Raw genomic sequence first — 14,723 nt, 5'->3', positions numbered from 1 at the left:
TGTGACTTGTTGATGATAAGCTAGGAACTTATATTTTTAACTATATTTCGCACTCTATTTACTACACTTTGATTGTATTTGAGCGTAATTGTTAGTACTTTGTACTTATTACGTGTGTTATATTGTGTAGAATGTAGTTTCGAGTGAAGAAGCAAATTTGGAGCTAAAATAATTGATTTGAAGCTTTGAATTCTGAGTAAAAAGCCCAAAAAATTAAGTCGGGATCAAGTTCAGGGGTCGAGGACCAAGTCTGGATGTCAAAAAGTGAGAAAAAAAGATTACTCAAAGAAAAATATACTACCGCGTCGCGAGGCACAAGGTTCTAGTGCAAAATTCTTGTAGAGTGGAAAAACTTGCTATCTGACCTTTCCCATTGGCGTGGCGCATGGGGCAACATGTGGCGTGCCGCTCCTGTGTAATTTACATAAAGTGATTTCTCACTTCGGTTGGGAAAAGGTAGTTCCGTCCGGACCCACTTTTACATTGTATAAATATACCTAAAACATATTTTTTGAAAGGACTTTTGGCCTACGAAAGATTGGAGGAGAATTGGAGACTCAAAGCACAAGGATTCATCATTCGTTCCTCAACTCAACACCTGAGTTTGGATTGAATTCATATTTTCTTATTCTTCAACTTTATTTGTGATGACTTTTTCCATGATTATAGAGTAGTTTGCTTTAGGATTTGACGGATATGATATTTTTATTGATATTTGTGGATTTTAACTCTAGTTATTTGCATGAATTTGTTTATGGAGCTTTGAATCGATTGCAATTTTGTTCACCGAATTATTTAATCAAAAGAGGAATATTTTTTGGGTGATTATCTTTGCATTATTTCATTTGGTTTAATTCAGTAATTCTCTTAAGTAATCGAAAAAGCTTGTTGCATTATTGATTAAATCAAATTAGGAGAATATTCGAAATATGTTTTCCTAAAGACTAGTCCATCAACGTGTTCTTGCATATCTTCACAGTGATTTACATTAGTTTATCTCGTAGAGTTCAGATTTAATCGAGAGAGCAGTCTTGGCTATACGATTAAACTAATCATTGAGTGAATTCATGAGAACCATTAAATCATTAAAGTGAACTGAACTAGAGTTAGATCCCGAATAGCTATCTTACACCTATCCTGTCACGACCCTTATTTCTCCCATTTATTATTTTGGTGTTGCTCAACTCTTGTCTTTCTGTGATCAATTGTTAATTGCTTTAATTTTAATAGTTAGTTTGAGTTTATAACCATCCCAACCAAAGTGTTAATCATCCTGAATAGCATGTAAGCTAGAAATTACTTGAACATTATTTAAATCCAATCCCTATAGAGACGATAATTAAACAATACTATCTTTGGCTAGAAAGCATCAATTTCCTGTTGTGTTTTGTGCTCGTCAAATTTTGGCGCCGTTGTCGGGGATTGGCAATCAACAGTGTTTAAAATAATTTTTGGTGCTAGTTCAGGAACCAATTTTATTTTATTGTTATTATTCATGTTCTATCATCCGTGTGCAGGCGACAAGTTAATTTTGGTGGTGTATGACGCGATCCTCTTCCAAGGAATTCGTGCCATATAACTTAGGATTAGACAAGTACCTGCGACAGCTGAGAAAGGAGAAGGAATCAAGTGGATCATTCTTGGGTCAGACTTCGACTCAATAAAATGGGAAAAAACTAGAATGATGGGGTAGACCTAGCTGTAAGAGAGGCAACACAACAAAGAGAGCAAACTGCACAGTTAGCAGCTAAAGCAGCCCTTAGAGCTACTGATGAGACTGTCGAAGAGTATGGGGGTGAAGGTTCAATCTAAATAGACCCCTGGTTGGAGACGAGTTTAAAAATGCAGCCCCCAGGCATGTTCGATCATTAGGAGAATATGCTAGGCCAGTATACAATCAAGGACTATCAAGTGTGAGTCCCCCGCCGATTGCAACTAATAATTTTTAGTTGAATCATGGCTTGCTTCAAACCATCCAAAATAACTATGCCTTCAGAGGGAAGGTTTAATGAAGATCCGAACACTCATCTGATGGATTTTGAGGAAATCATGAACACCTTCCAATACAATGGAGTGTCAAAATATGTGGTCTACTTAAGGACATTCCCCTTTTCACTGAAGGATGATGCAAAGCACTAGCTTAGAAGCCTATCAACTTGGTCGATCAGGACATGGGAAGATATGACGAAAAAGTTTCTTGACAAGTACTTCTCATCTGCAAAAATAGTGAAATTTAGAAGGAAAATCCACAACTTCTACCAGAAGGACACTGAAATAGCTTTCAAAGCTTGGGAAAGATTCAAGGAGATAGTTAGAAAATGTCAGCACAATAGAATTGAATTGTGGATGCAACTCCAAGATTTTTGGAATGGACTGACACCTTCATCACGAAGAACTTTGAGTGTAGTTGGAAGTCCCTTAATGAAGAAACCCCCTGAGGAGATTGTTGCGATTCTTGATGAGTTATCTAAAGATGAAAACCAATGGCCTGCTGAAGGAAATGAAAGAAGAAAAATAGTTGGGATACATCAGGTGGAATCCAATATCGCAATGCAGGATCAGCTGATTCAATGGCAAAGCAGATCAGAAAGTTGACCTTAGCTAAGGTCCAAAGTAATCCACCTACAATTTGTGATTTTATGGGATGGGCCACACAACACACGAGTGTCAAGCCTCAGCTACAGATAAAGTGGTAAATATTGTGGGAAGCTTTGACATAGGAAACTACCAAGGTAGTAATAATTTCAACTCCATGAGCCAGAGGCACCCCAGATTTTTGTGGAGTTCACTCGGTGGTAGTGCAAATGCATGGCAACAGAATAACTTCAGACCAGAGACAAGGAGCTCCAGGTTTTCTAAATCGGCAAAGGCAGCAGTACCAACCTCAACAGTCCAATCAGTCTAGCATGGAAGATCTAATGAAGGCCTTCATCATTAAGACAGATGAGAGACTTGAAACTCATGGCATAGCTATCTGGGAACAAGGCACAACCATCCGGAACTTGGAGAGACAGGTGGGACACATTTCTAATCTATTGTCTGAGAGGGTTCCAAGAACTCTCCATGCTGATACCGAAAGGAATCCAAAAGAAACAATAAATGCGGTGTCTTTGAGAAGTGGGCTAGTATTGAAGGACCCCATTGCAAAACAAAAGAGTGAGTTCATTGGAAGATGAGTGAAGATTGTGGAGGAGAAGAAAAAATAATGACAATCAAGAAGGTGAAGTGAGGATAGATCCAGATGATAGTCTGAAGAAGGGGGGGGGACTAGAGCTCTGAAAATGAAGAAGAATGAGACTTCAATGAAAGAGGAGACTGAGCAAAGCAAATATGTGCATTCTCTACCTTTCCCCCAAAATCAAAAAAAGAAGCTCGACAAATAATTTGGGCGCTTTCTAGAAGTACTCAAGAAGGTGCATGTTAATCTACTTTTCAGATAGGTGCTCTCACAAATGCCAGCATATGCCAAGTTCTTGAAGAAGATATTGTCCAACAAGCGAAAAGTAGAAGAGATATCGGTAGTCAAGCTCACAGAGCATTGTAGTTTTATTGTCACGACCCCAATCTCCCTCCGTAGGATGTCGTGATGGTACCTAATCTCTAAGACTAGGTAAGCCTAACATACATGAAGAATTGACGGAAATAATAATAATACTCCCGATTAAACCAACATCTATCATAAAAGGGACTCCACAATACAACTGAATTTAACTTCCAAAATCTGGTTAGACCGAGTCATAAGCTCTACACGGGTATACTAAAACATCCCTATATAAGAGTATCTATAAAATGAGAACGAAATAGAAACTAGATAGAGGGTGACTGTGAGGCCTGCGAAAGCCGGCAGGTATACCTTGAAGTCTTTGATCCAAGCTCAACTCACGGATGCCTAGCCTGGTATGAAGTACCTGTATCTGCACAAAAAGATGTGCAAAAGCATAGTATGAGTACACCATAATGGTACCCAGTAAGTATCAAGACTAACATCGGTAGAGTAGTGACGAGATCAGGTCAAAACACCTACTGGAATAAATAAAGAAACTGAACAAGTATAGTACATAGTAATAATGGAAACAATGGAAATGATACAATGAAGAAATATAATAAGAATGGCTACACTGAAATTAAGAAAATTAAGACATCATGGAAGAAACACATAATAAGAATGCCAAGGAAATGATGCACACAAATACAAGTGATGTAAACGAAAGATAGCAACAAGAATTACTACTGAGGTACCGCCTCGTAGTCTCGTTTCACAACCAAAATCATAATATTTGCTTATACCACCGCGGGGGCCTTGCATCTAGTTTTGAAAATTATTTTTCCGAAATAGCTACCCGCGTTTAGCCTACCTTATCACACTGCGTGGCTTCAAGTAGTTCCCCTACTAGCAACACGCGTATCAAGCCCACCTTATCTACCGCATGCGTATCAGTCCCAATCCTTATAATACCGCATGTGTATCAATATCACAACATATCACAAATCGCACCTCAAGTGTCCAAAATCACAATGTGCCAAAGAAGTCAACAACAATCATGTTTCCACAATAAATAGCACATGGCTCAACCACAATATATAGAAGAGTCTCATTAATAGTCACCAAAAGTGAATATCTCAACAAGAATGGTATTTCAACAATTTACAACTTTGCCTCAATGTGAATCACGTCCTTTATAATAACACCAAAACTCAACAATAGATATTTCAAGAAATAACAACTTCAAGTAAGGTAACTCAACAGTTAAATATTTAACAAGGAAGTGAGAAAACCACAACTTCAACTAAGTGTGTAAAGGAAAATAACAAGTAAGAGATGAGACAAATATTAACAATGTCAAGTGAAGCATGTGAAGATAGACTAACGATGATTGATATCACATGTTATGACAACTCAATTAAAGGCATGAAAAGAATCTACAGAGCTTAAACTGGTCAATTACCATATTTAACCTATGTACCCACTCGTCACCTTGCGTACACATCTTTTACATACCACACTTAACACAAAACAAAAACACCAATCCTAAGGGGTAATTCCCCCACACAAAGTGAGGCAAGACATTTACCTCAAAACATGCTAACTCAATCCACTAGTAAGTCGTTTACGCGATTATCCAACTCTGAACGGCTCGAATCTAGCCAAAATAACTTTATACCATAAATACAAACCATAGGAAACTATTCCGAATAATAAAGTTGCAATCTTTAAAAAAAAATTAAAAAGTCAACTCAAAAGGTCAACCCTGGGCCCGCGTCTCAGAACCCGATAAAACTTACAAAATTCGAACACCGATTCGATACTGAGACCAACCATACTAAAATTATTGAATTCCGATCTCAAATCAACCTTCAAATCCTCAAAATATTGTCTATGAAATTTTCACAATTTTTCCCAATTTTCTAACCAAAAACATTAATTAAATGGTAAAAATAATGATGGGTTCATGTATAATAGCGAAATCCGGGTTAGAATCGCTTACCCCAATCAACTCCTTGAAAATCTCTTCAAACATCACCCAAAGCCGAGGTCTCTAGCTCAAAAGATGAAAAATGGAACAAAACCCTCAATTTGGAAATTAAATACTACTGCCCAGTTATTGCCTTTCACGATCGCGGAAACACACTCGCGATCGCGGAGAACAAATTCTTCCTGCTCACAAAACCTCCTTCGCGATCGCGTGAACTCAGTCGCCAACGCGGAGAATAGCCTTCCTAAGTGTCACAACCCCAAAATCCAACTAGTCGTGATGATACCTAACCCAACCCGGTAGGTAAACTAATTAGCAACAATCCAACTCAATTAAGATCTACTGAGAGAAATAATGATAATATTACTGAACTTTTGTTTAACAACCCAAGGACCGGTAGTACAAATCATGAGTTTCTAAGATTTAGAGTTTACAAAGCTGGTATGAAATAATTACATCATCTGTTCAAAATATACATAAACAGATTTATAAATCTAAAGCTACCAAGAACAAGAGGCAGCTATAACAAGAACGTAGGTACATCCTCAATGCCAGTTCCCTCCATACATGGCAATATTAACTCCAAAATCTACACGCAATGTGCAAAAGTATAGTATGAGTACAACCGACCGCATGTACTCAATAAGTAACAAACCTAACCTTGGGTTGAAAGCAATGACGAGCTTGGACAACGGTCAGTCCAACACCAATAGCCAAGAACAACTCGTAACAATATAATAAAAGCAACACAAGTAATAACTCAAAGATATGATACTCAGCTCGTTTACAGTTACAAAAAAATAGGCACGCTTTTTAGGTATAACAGTAAAATCCCAAATCCGAAATAACCAAAGTATGAGTGTATCTGAAAACTGTGATTTTTCCCAAATTCTTTCAACAACAGATAAGATATTTCATTCTCAGTTAGCATGAGGAAAGTACATCTTTAAGCCTACATGTCAATGTGCATATGATGTCATGATCAATGTCACAAAACTGTGTAGCATGAGGAAATGCATCTCTATGCTTGTATATCAAGTATGCATATCAAATGTAATACATCACAGTGATGAACCTATGTACTCACACTCTTTGAGTACTCAATCTCACTGTCTCACACACCCACTCATCACGCTCAATCACTCAGCACACTCAGTCACTCAGCACTGACGGTACATGCACTTACTGCTGGTATGTTAGACTGCGGAGGGGCGGATCTTGCCCATGAGCTAATATAAAACCAATATGGCATATTGCGGCGTGCAGCCCGATCCCATCAATAATAATAATAATAATAATAATAATAATAATAATAATAATAATAATAATAATAATAATAATAATAATAATAATAATAATAAAGCCAATATGGCCTGCTGCGATGTGCAACCTGATCCATATATTAATAATATATATAAAGCCAATATGTCATGCTGTGGTGTGCAGCTCGATCCCATCATGAATCAATAAAACTTGCTGTGGGGTGTAGCCCGATCCCATAAATATCACTCACAATCTAGCCCTCCAGCCCCAACTCAGTCATCAATCTCTCCAGTCTCCCGGACTCACAAATCTCATGCCAATCAACCCAAACAATAATAACATGATATGACAACAATTGATACCAGAGACTGAGATATGATATGCAAATGAATGAATATGTCTGAGTATGTAATTGCAATTTAAGCAAATAATTCAACAACAGAAATGACCTCAGTGGATTTCAACAGAATAATCATATAGCGTAAACATGATTTCTAACATGATTCAAAACTCATATGATCAAACAAGTAGGAAGAACATGGAGGTAACAAGATATAACAACAAAACAAGTCTGGTCATAGTCTAATAGTCGACTAAAATCATGATTTCCTTGGTGCGCGCCCACACGCTCGTCACCTAGCATGTGCGTCACCGTAGTACATCTCTTATAACACAGTTCCCAAGGTTAAATATCCTCAAATCCAAGTTTAGATATGTTACTTACCTCGATCAAGCCAAATCTAATACCGAGCAAGCTGAACAATACTCTAGAAATGGCATCCCGCACGTATCAACCTCCGAATGACCCAAAATTAGCCAAAAGCAACTCAAATACATCAAATAATGCCCAAGGAAACAATCCTAAATGATAAAGGTCGAATCTTTACATATTTACTCAAAGTTAACCAAAAAGTCAAATCCGAGCGTGTACCTCGAAACCCAATAAAACTTCACAAAACCCGATAACCCATTCAATTACGAGTCCAACCATACGAGTTGCACTCAAATCCGACTCTGAACCGATGTTTAAAACTCAAAAATTCACTTTATAAAAATTTAGACAAAAACCCAAAATTTCTCTTTCAAAATTACCAATCAAATGCTAATAACGAAGATGGGTACATGATATATAATAAAAACTGAGTAGAAGACACTTATCCCAATCCATGTGGTATATATCGCCTCAATTCAAGCTCCATAGCTCAAAATATGCTAAAATATCTGAAACCTTCGAAATAGAGTTCATATAATTCACTGAACAGATATACCCTTCGCGATCGCGAAGAACAAACTCAACTGCCTCCAAAACTACGCTACGCGTTCATGAAAATTCCCAGGCAAACGCGATGGCCACATGTATCTACACTACACGATCGCGTCGCGACTAACGCGAACGCGAAGAAGAAATCTCCAGCTCCCAGTTTCTCGACTTAACTCTATGCGAACACGAGCTAACGAATGCAAACGCGATGCTCAGGCCTCATAAAGGTACGCAAACGCGATAGCCCAGTCGCGAACGCGATGAATGAAAAGGCCATCTCCCATAATACACCACGCAATCACGAAGAAGGTCTGAAACACCAGAAATCAACAGTGCTAAAGAATATGAAAATGATCCGAGACTCATCCGAAACTCACTCGAGCCCCTCAAGACCCCATCCGAACATACCAACCAGTCCCATAATACGGACCTATTCGAGGCCTCAAATCACGCATAACAACATAAAAATCACAAATCGTACCTCAAATCGAACTTAATAAACTTTTAAACTTTTAACTTCCAATACTCGTGCCGAACCATATCAAATCAATCCGACCCCAGTATCATCAAAGTTAACTCCCAGTCAAACTTATGAATATTCCAAACCATCAAATTTTTAACTTTCGCCAATTAGTGCCGAAACCTTCTAGAAATATCCAAATGCAAATCCCGGCATACGCTCGAGTCCAAACTAACCATCCGGATCTAACGGAATTATCGAAATTCCGATCCGAGGTCAAATACTCAAAATTCAAACTTGATCAACTCTTCCAACTTAAAACTCCAAACATGAAATTCATTCATCCAAACCAATTCCAAATCACCTGAAAATCAAAACCGACGATTCACACAAGTCATAATACATCATACGAAGCTACTCAAGACTTCAAACAGCTGAACAGAATGCAAATGCTCAAAGCGACCAGTCGGGTCGTTACATTCTCTCCTACTTAAACATATGTTCGTCCTCGAATGTTCCCAGAGTCATTCCAAAGCCATCAAATCACAGTGTAGCTCTACCATGCACATACCAGAGGGTGATCCCACGTCACCCCAATCCATGTAAGCCTGACAACACAACATAACTAAATATCATTACTTTAACCTTAGTCTGTAAGCCTTAGAACCCAATTTCCAACATCTGGAAAATCCTTACAAGACCGAAATCTCGCATCTACACACAGTATAAGTCTTAACAAGCTGTATCAAGCTATAACCATAACCCAAGATGTGATTACATGATATACCACATAACTCGCATACTCGTAGCAATAATTCCCGATCACAATAGCTGCTCAAAATAAATTCGATACCGGTAGAAAACCTCATATCAAATAAAACCTCGTTCAAAGCCTTCGTACACTGCCAATGATGAAAGAAACACGCAGAAACTCATAACCACTCATCAGATCAACAAGTGATGGAGCTCTTTCTCGTCCGACAAGAACCAAATCCAAATTCTAAGCCAACTTCTAAAATTATTCCTCCATACATACTGTAATCAAATCCGACAGTAACCATTCTAGGTTCAATGTCCTCATCTCATCAAACACAACCATTATATTGACATGCCACACCAATACAACCTAAAGCCATAATCTTGCAATCTGTGCACCAATAACAACAATTCAAAAGTACTCAATCATGAAAAATGACTCAAATGGGAGAACTGTATCGCAAGCTCAACAAGTACCACCCCAACACAGTGCTATGAACCCATCACACACGGTAGAACCAAGACACACGAATCTTAACACAAAGGATCATATCCCAACATAACCCCGCTACAATGCGTGACCCATCCAACACCGGTCCATATGAAATACCTCAAGCCAAAAATGCTAAAAACCAACAACCACACTCAATTCGACATCAAGTACACGAAGCGCATGACCATAACCACAGAGAAGCAAATAACACAATATACCACAACTCGAAAAGAATATAACCAAGGCGCAATCAACTATTCCACACCCCAATCACCATCTCGCTCGAATTCCCACTACAAGGCCCAACAGAATCGCACCATGTGTGCATATAACCAACAAATCACAATCCCTCGTAGCATAGAAGAGTAACACAAAGAACATATCAAAACACGAACAAGCTCAACTCCAACCGAATGGCATACCCCTCAACACTGACAGTTCTGAGTCAACAAATCTGACCCGGTGTGGAATACACATCCTCATCGGGCCTACCAGTTGGTCCTCAAATCAACCCCGGTCATCCCCAAATAAATAAACCCCTCAAAAAGTCCACAATGATCTAACGATAACGCGTACCACCATCTAGCTAACTTTGACCACATCTTCACAGTCCGCAATCCACGAAATAATTTGCTTCTGAGAACTCCCAGTCTGTAAATCCATATAATACATAAATCAACATAGTCGATCGCAACTCCACCACTCGAATGACTAACACATCTCTTATACACAATCATCCCCACGAAAAATACTTCTAAAATTCTTCCGTGCTACATAGAAAAATCTGAACATCGGTAGTCGATCAACCAGGCGAGTACCGCAATACCAATAAAGCATTCGTAGGTCAAAACATAGTGTGCCTTCTGAAATGCGCACCCTTCTCAGGCAATACCAAGTAGTAATAACATTAATCTAATCACCTGAATCTATCCATGATGTCTAAGAATTCATGACCTTCCCTTCAAAATTGAATCGTGACCTTGCACATGCAAATCTCAATTCCATACGACACACCGCATCTATCATGCTGTCATATGAAAACACAAGAACCACATTATCAACCCTGGGTCACAAGTAGATTACATACTCAATTAGCTCGAAACCTTCCACTTGATCTTATCCAGAAGGAAATCACAGCACGCACACATACCCCTCATACCTATAGATAATATCCATCTCAAGTTGTGGCAGAAATTATCGAGAACACTTCGAAACCCATTTGCACATAACCAAGTCATTTGTCACACCCCCCTTTTCACCTCACTAACCCTCTTTTGATAATAAAAATATTTGTAAAGCTCAAAAGGGTTTTCAATCATGAAAGTGACAAAAATATTGTGTTTCAAAAGATTTTTCAGAGTCGCCACTTGACATTTGGTTTCGGCGTGCCAAGTTACCATTTTTTAAAAAAATGTTTTTCCTTTAAAACACATTTAGACTCTAAAACACATTGCATACTTGATCAAATCAGCTTTAAAGAATATTTTAATTGAGGCCAAACACACAAAGAGAAGAGTAAGTACAAAAGGTTCGAAGTCGTTCCCACGTAATAAAAGAAAGTAAAATAAGAAATAAAATAAAAATACTAAAATTCTATTATATGCTTCCTCGTACCGTCTCGTCTTTGGTCTCCAACTACATAATACTACGGGACATTCCCCTGATAAAAATATTTACAGAGTCTATGGGGCATTCCCCTGAATATAAACTAAAGGGAATGACCTCTCACCTCGAATCAAATAAAATAAAAGGAAAAGACCTGAAGTTTGCCTACCAACCACAAATGAGTTCTTAAAGTTGCCTAAATTTATCGGGCCTAAAACATGTCACTAGCGACCCAAGTAACTAAAAGACCAAAATCATATTAAGCCCAAATCTGTTTCTTTGCTATTTAAATCTGTTAGCCCCCATGGCCCATTGATCATTGTTTTTCCTAATCCAAATTCACAAGTAATAATTCATAAAACAGCAGCAACTCAATATTCTTAAACATTCATTAAACTAATTTCAAATAAGATAACCAAGTCAAACATAACAGACTAGCGAACAGAGCACTTCAAGCACATCAAACAAAATCAAACAAGAACCTCACTCAAGAATATTCAAATAATTGTGTAAAGGGAAATGAAATGGACCTTTGTAGCCAAAACTCGTTTATAACTTTGAGGATGTGGATTTCCCGGATACGGATTTGTACAGCATGAAAAATTGAAATGAAGACCCCAAAAATCAACAGTGAAACTTTGCCGATAAACTGGACCGCAACCGGAAACTCGATGGATCCTTATTTGACTGGGAAACCTCGGACCCCAACTCAAAAACTTCAGCTAAATATCATTAGAAAGGAATTCGGTTTTGGTTTTATTTATATGTGGTAGGGATGGTGTTTCAGGTGGCTATGGCGATTGGGTTTTGGATTGGTCACTATGTTGGTATTACAATGAGTTTCACGGATGTTTGGAGGAGGAGCTCAAAGTAAAGGCCAGAAATTAAAATAAAAATGTTTGAAACTTCCTGCCATGCTAGGGATTTCTGCGCCTCTGTTTTTTGTCCTCTCTCGCGAGCTCTAAAGTCTGAGATACAGAGCTGCTACTGCGTTTTTGCTCTCAATATTTTCTCTCTCTGTGTCCTTTTGTTTGTTTGTTTTTTAAATTCTAAAGATGAATCAAAATACTAGTTTTATCTAAAATAATAGGGAATAATTAAAAGAAAAAAGAAATAGTCATATTAAAGAAATATATACAACTTAAAATCACACTAAACCAAGTAAAAGTATTTTTAAAACTTTTCTTTTTATCCTTTGTAAAAATAAAATAAAATTAACTAGACAAAATATCAATAAGCTAAAACAAAAGGAAATATTTTTGTAGTTTTTTTTAATTTTTAAGATTAAATAAAGCAAAAAAGTTTAAAATAGTCAAAATAGCGATATTAGGCCTAAAACCAACATCTAAGCACTAAAAGGTATAAAATTTCGGGGACGGTCAAAAATTATATGTCTACAGCTGCCCCTCTTTGACGGAAAATACGAAGAGTTTTCAGAAAAAGAACGACAAGACATGTTTTTGACCCAACCGTTATTTAAAAGAGAGTAGAACTAAAAGAAAGGAGAATGTGACCGAGTCCTGGTTTGGACAGCCTACATATCCCGGGTTGCAAGGGAATCAGGTCACGTGTAGTTCAAAAGCGAATGAAGTGATGGAGTATGATGAGACGATGAGAGAGTCGAGTGAGGTACCGTTCGAGGCTCCGGTCCGCGGTCCCTTCCATTACATCAAAAATAAAAATAAAAATTACAGTTAAAAGAAAAATGCAAGATCCTATCTACTTCTTGTCTCGAATCTTTCTTGAATCTCCACTTGATCCTTCAACATGAAACTGAAAATTCACCCTATTCTTCAGGTGGGTATCCTGCTGACTTGGATTTGAAGAAAACTGGAAGTTGACCCTGTTCTTCAGGCGGGCATCCTGCTGCTTGCGCTTGAAATAAACTTGAATTTAGAGTAGACTTGAGCTTGCAAACCTTATTCTTCAGGCGGCTCGTGCTACTTGTGATTTTACTTAAAGACCAGAGGTCGACCATATTCTTCAGGTGGGTTCGTGCTGCTTTTGACTTAAATTTGAAACTGAAAATTGAACCTGTTCTTCGGGCGGGCTCCTGATGCTTCTCTAACTTGAACTTGTAAACTGAAAGTTGACCCTATTCTTCAGGCGGGCTCTTGATGCCTCTCTGACTTGAACTTGTAAACTAAAAGTTGTCCTTGTTCTTCAGGAGGGCTCCTGATGCTTCTCTAACTTGAACTTGAAAAATGAAAGTTGACCCTGCTCTCCAGGCGGGCTAATGATGCTTCTCTAACTTGAACTTGAAAACTGAAAGTTGACCCTGTTCTTCAGGCGGGCTCCTGATGCCTCTTGAAAGTTGAAAGTTGACCCTGTTTCCAGGCGAGCTCCTGATACCTCTCTAACTTGAACTTGAAAATTGAAAGTTGACCATGTTCTTCAGGCGGGCTCCTGATGCTTCTTGAACTTGAAAATTAAAAGTTGACCCTGTTTTTCAGGCGGGCTCCTGATGCCTCTCTGACTTGAACTTGAAAACTGAATGTTGACCCTGTTCTTTAGGCGGGCTCCTGCAATCAAAACAACTCAACAAACAAAATTTTCTGCCACAGTTTGCACTAGGAAGATTTGTGAGTTGTTAGCAAAACTGTAAATCACCTATGTTATTGATGCAATGATGGGAGTAAAACTAAAGACTCGACTAGGATGTGCGTCTCCTGTGAGTAAAATCAAGAAACTTTGACTAGCAAATGCGTCTGCTAAAAATAAAACCTGAATGACCCAAACTAGGAAGTGCGTCTCCTAAAAGAATAACCTGAAAGATCCAGATTAGGAAGTGTGTCTCCTACGGGTGAAACTTGAATGAACCAAACTAGGAAGTGCGTCTCCTAGGGGTGAATTCTTAATTTAAGAAGTGCGTCTCCTAAAAGTATATCCTAAAAGACCCAGACTAGGAAATGCGTCTCCTAGGGGTGAACTTAAATTACTCAAACTAGGAAGTGCGTCTCCTAGGGATGAACTTAAATGACCCAAACTAGGAAGTGTGTCTCCTAGAGGTGAAGCCTTTAACATAAAATTAGGAAGTGCACCTCTTAAATAAATAGAATCTGAAAAACCCAAACTAGGAAGTGCATCTTCTAGATTTAAGGTTGAGCTTGAGAAAAACTATAAACTGAGCTTGACTAAACTTAAAATTGACCATATTCTCCAGCGGGACCCCTAAACTCAAGAAAAACTAAAGATTAACAACTTAAGAAAACTAAAAACTGACCCTATTCTCCAGGCGGGACCCCTGAACTCAAGGAAAACTAATGACTAACAACTTAAGGAAACTAAAAACTGACCCTATTCTCCAGGTGGGACCCCTGAACTTAAAGAAATCCAAAAATTAATAACTTAAGAAAACTAAAATTGACCCTATTCTACAGGCAGGACCCCTGAACTAAAGGAAAACTAAGA

The sequence above is a fragment of the Nicotiana tabacum genome, chromosome 23 (genome assembly GCF_000715075.1).
Source record: "Nicotiana tabacum cultivar K326 chromosome 23, ASM71507v2, whole genome shotgun sequence".
NCBI lineage: Eukaryota > Viridiplantae > Streptophyta > Magnoliopsida > Solanales > Solanaceae > Nicotiana > Nicotiana tabacum.
Note: the sequence above shows the minus strand (reverse complement) of the source record.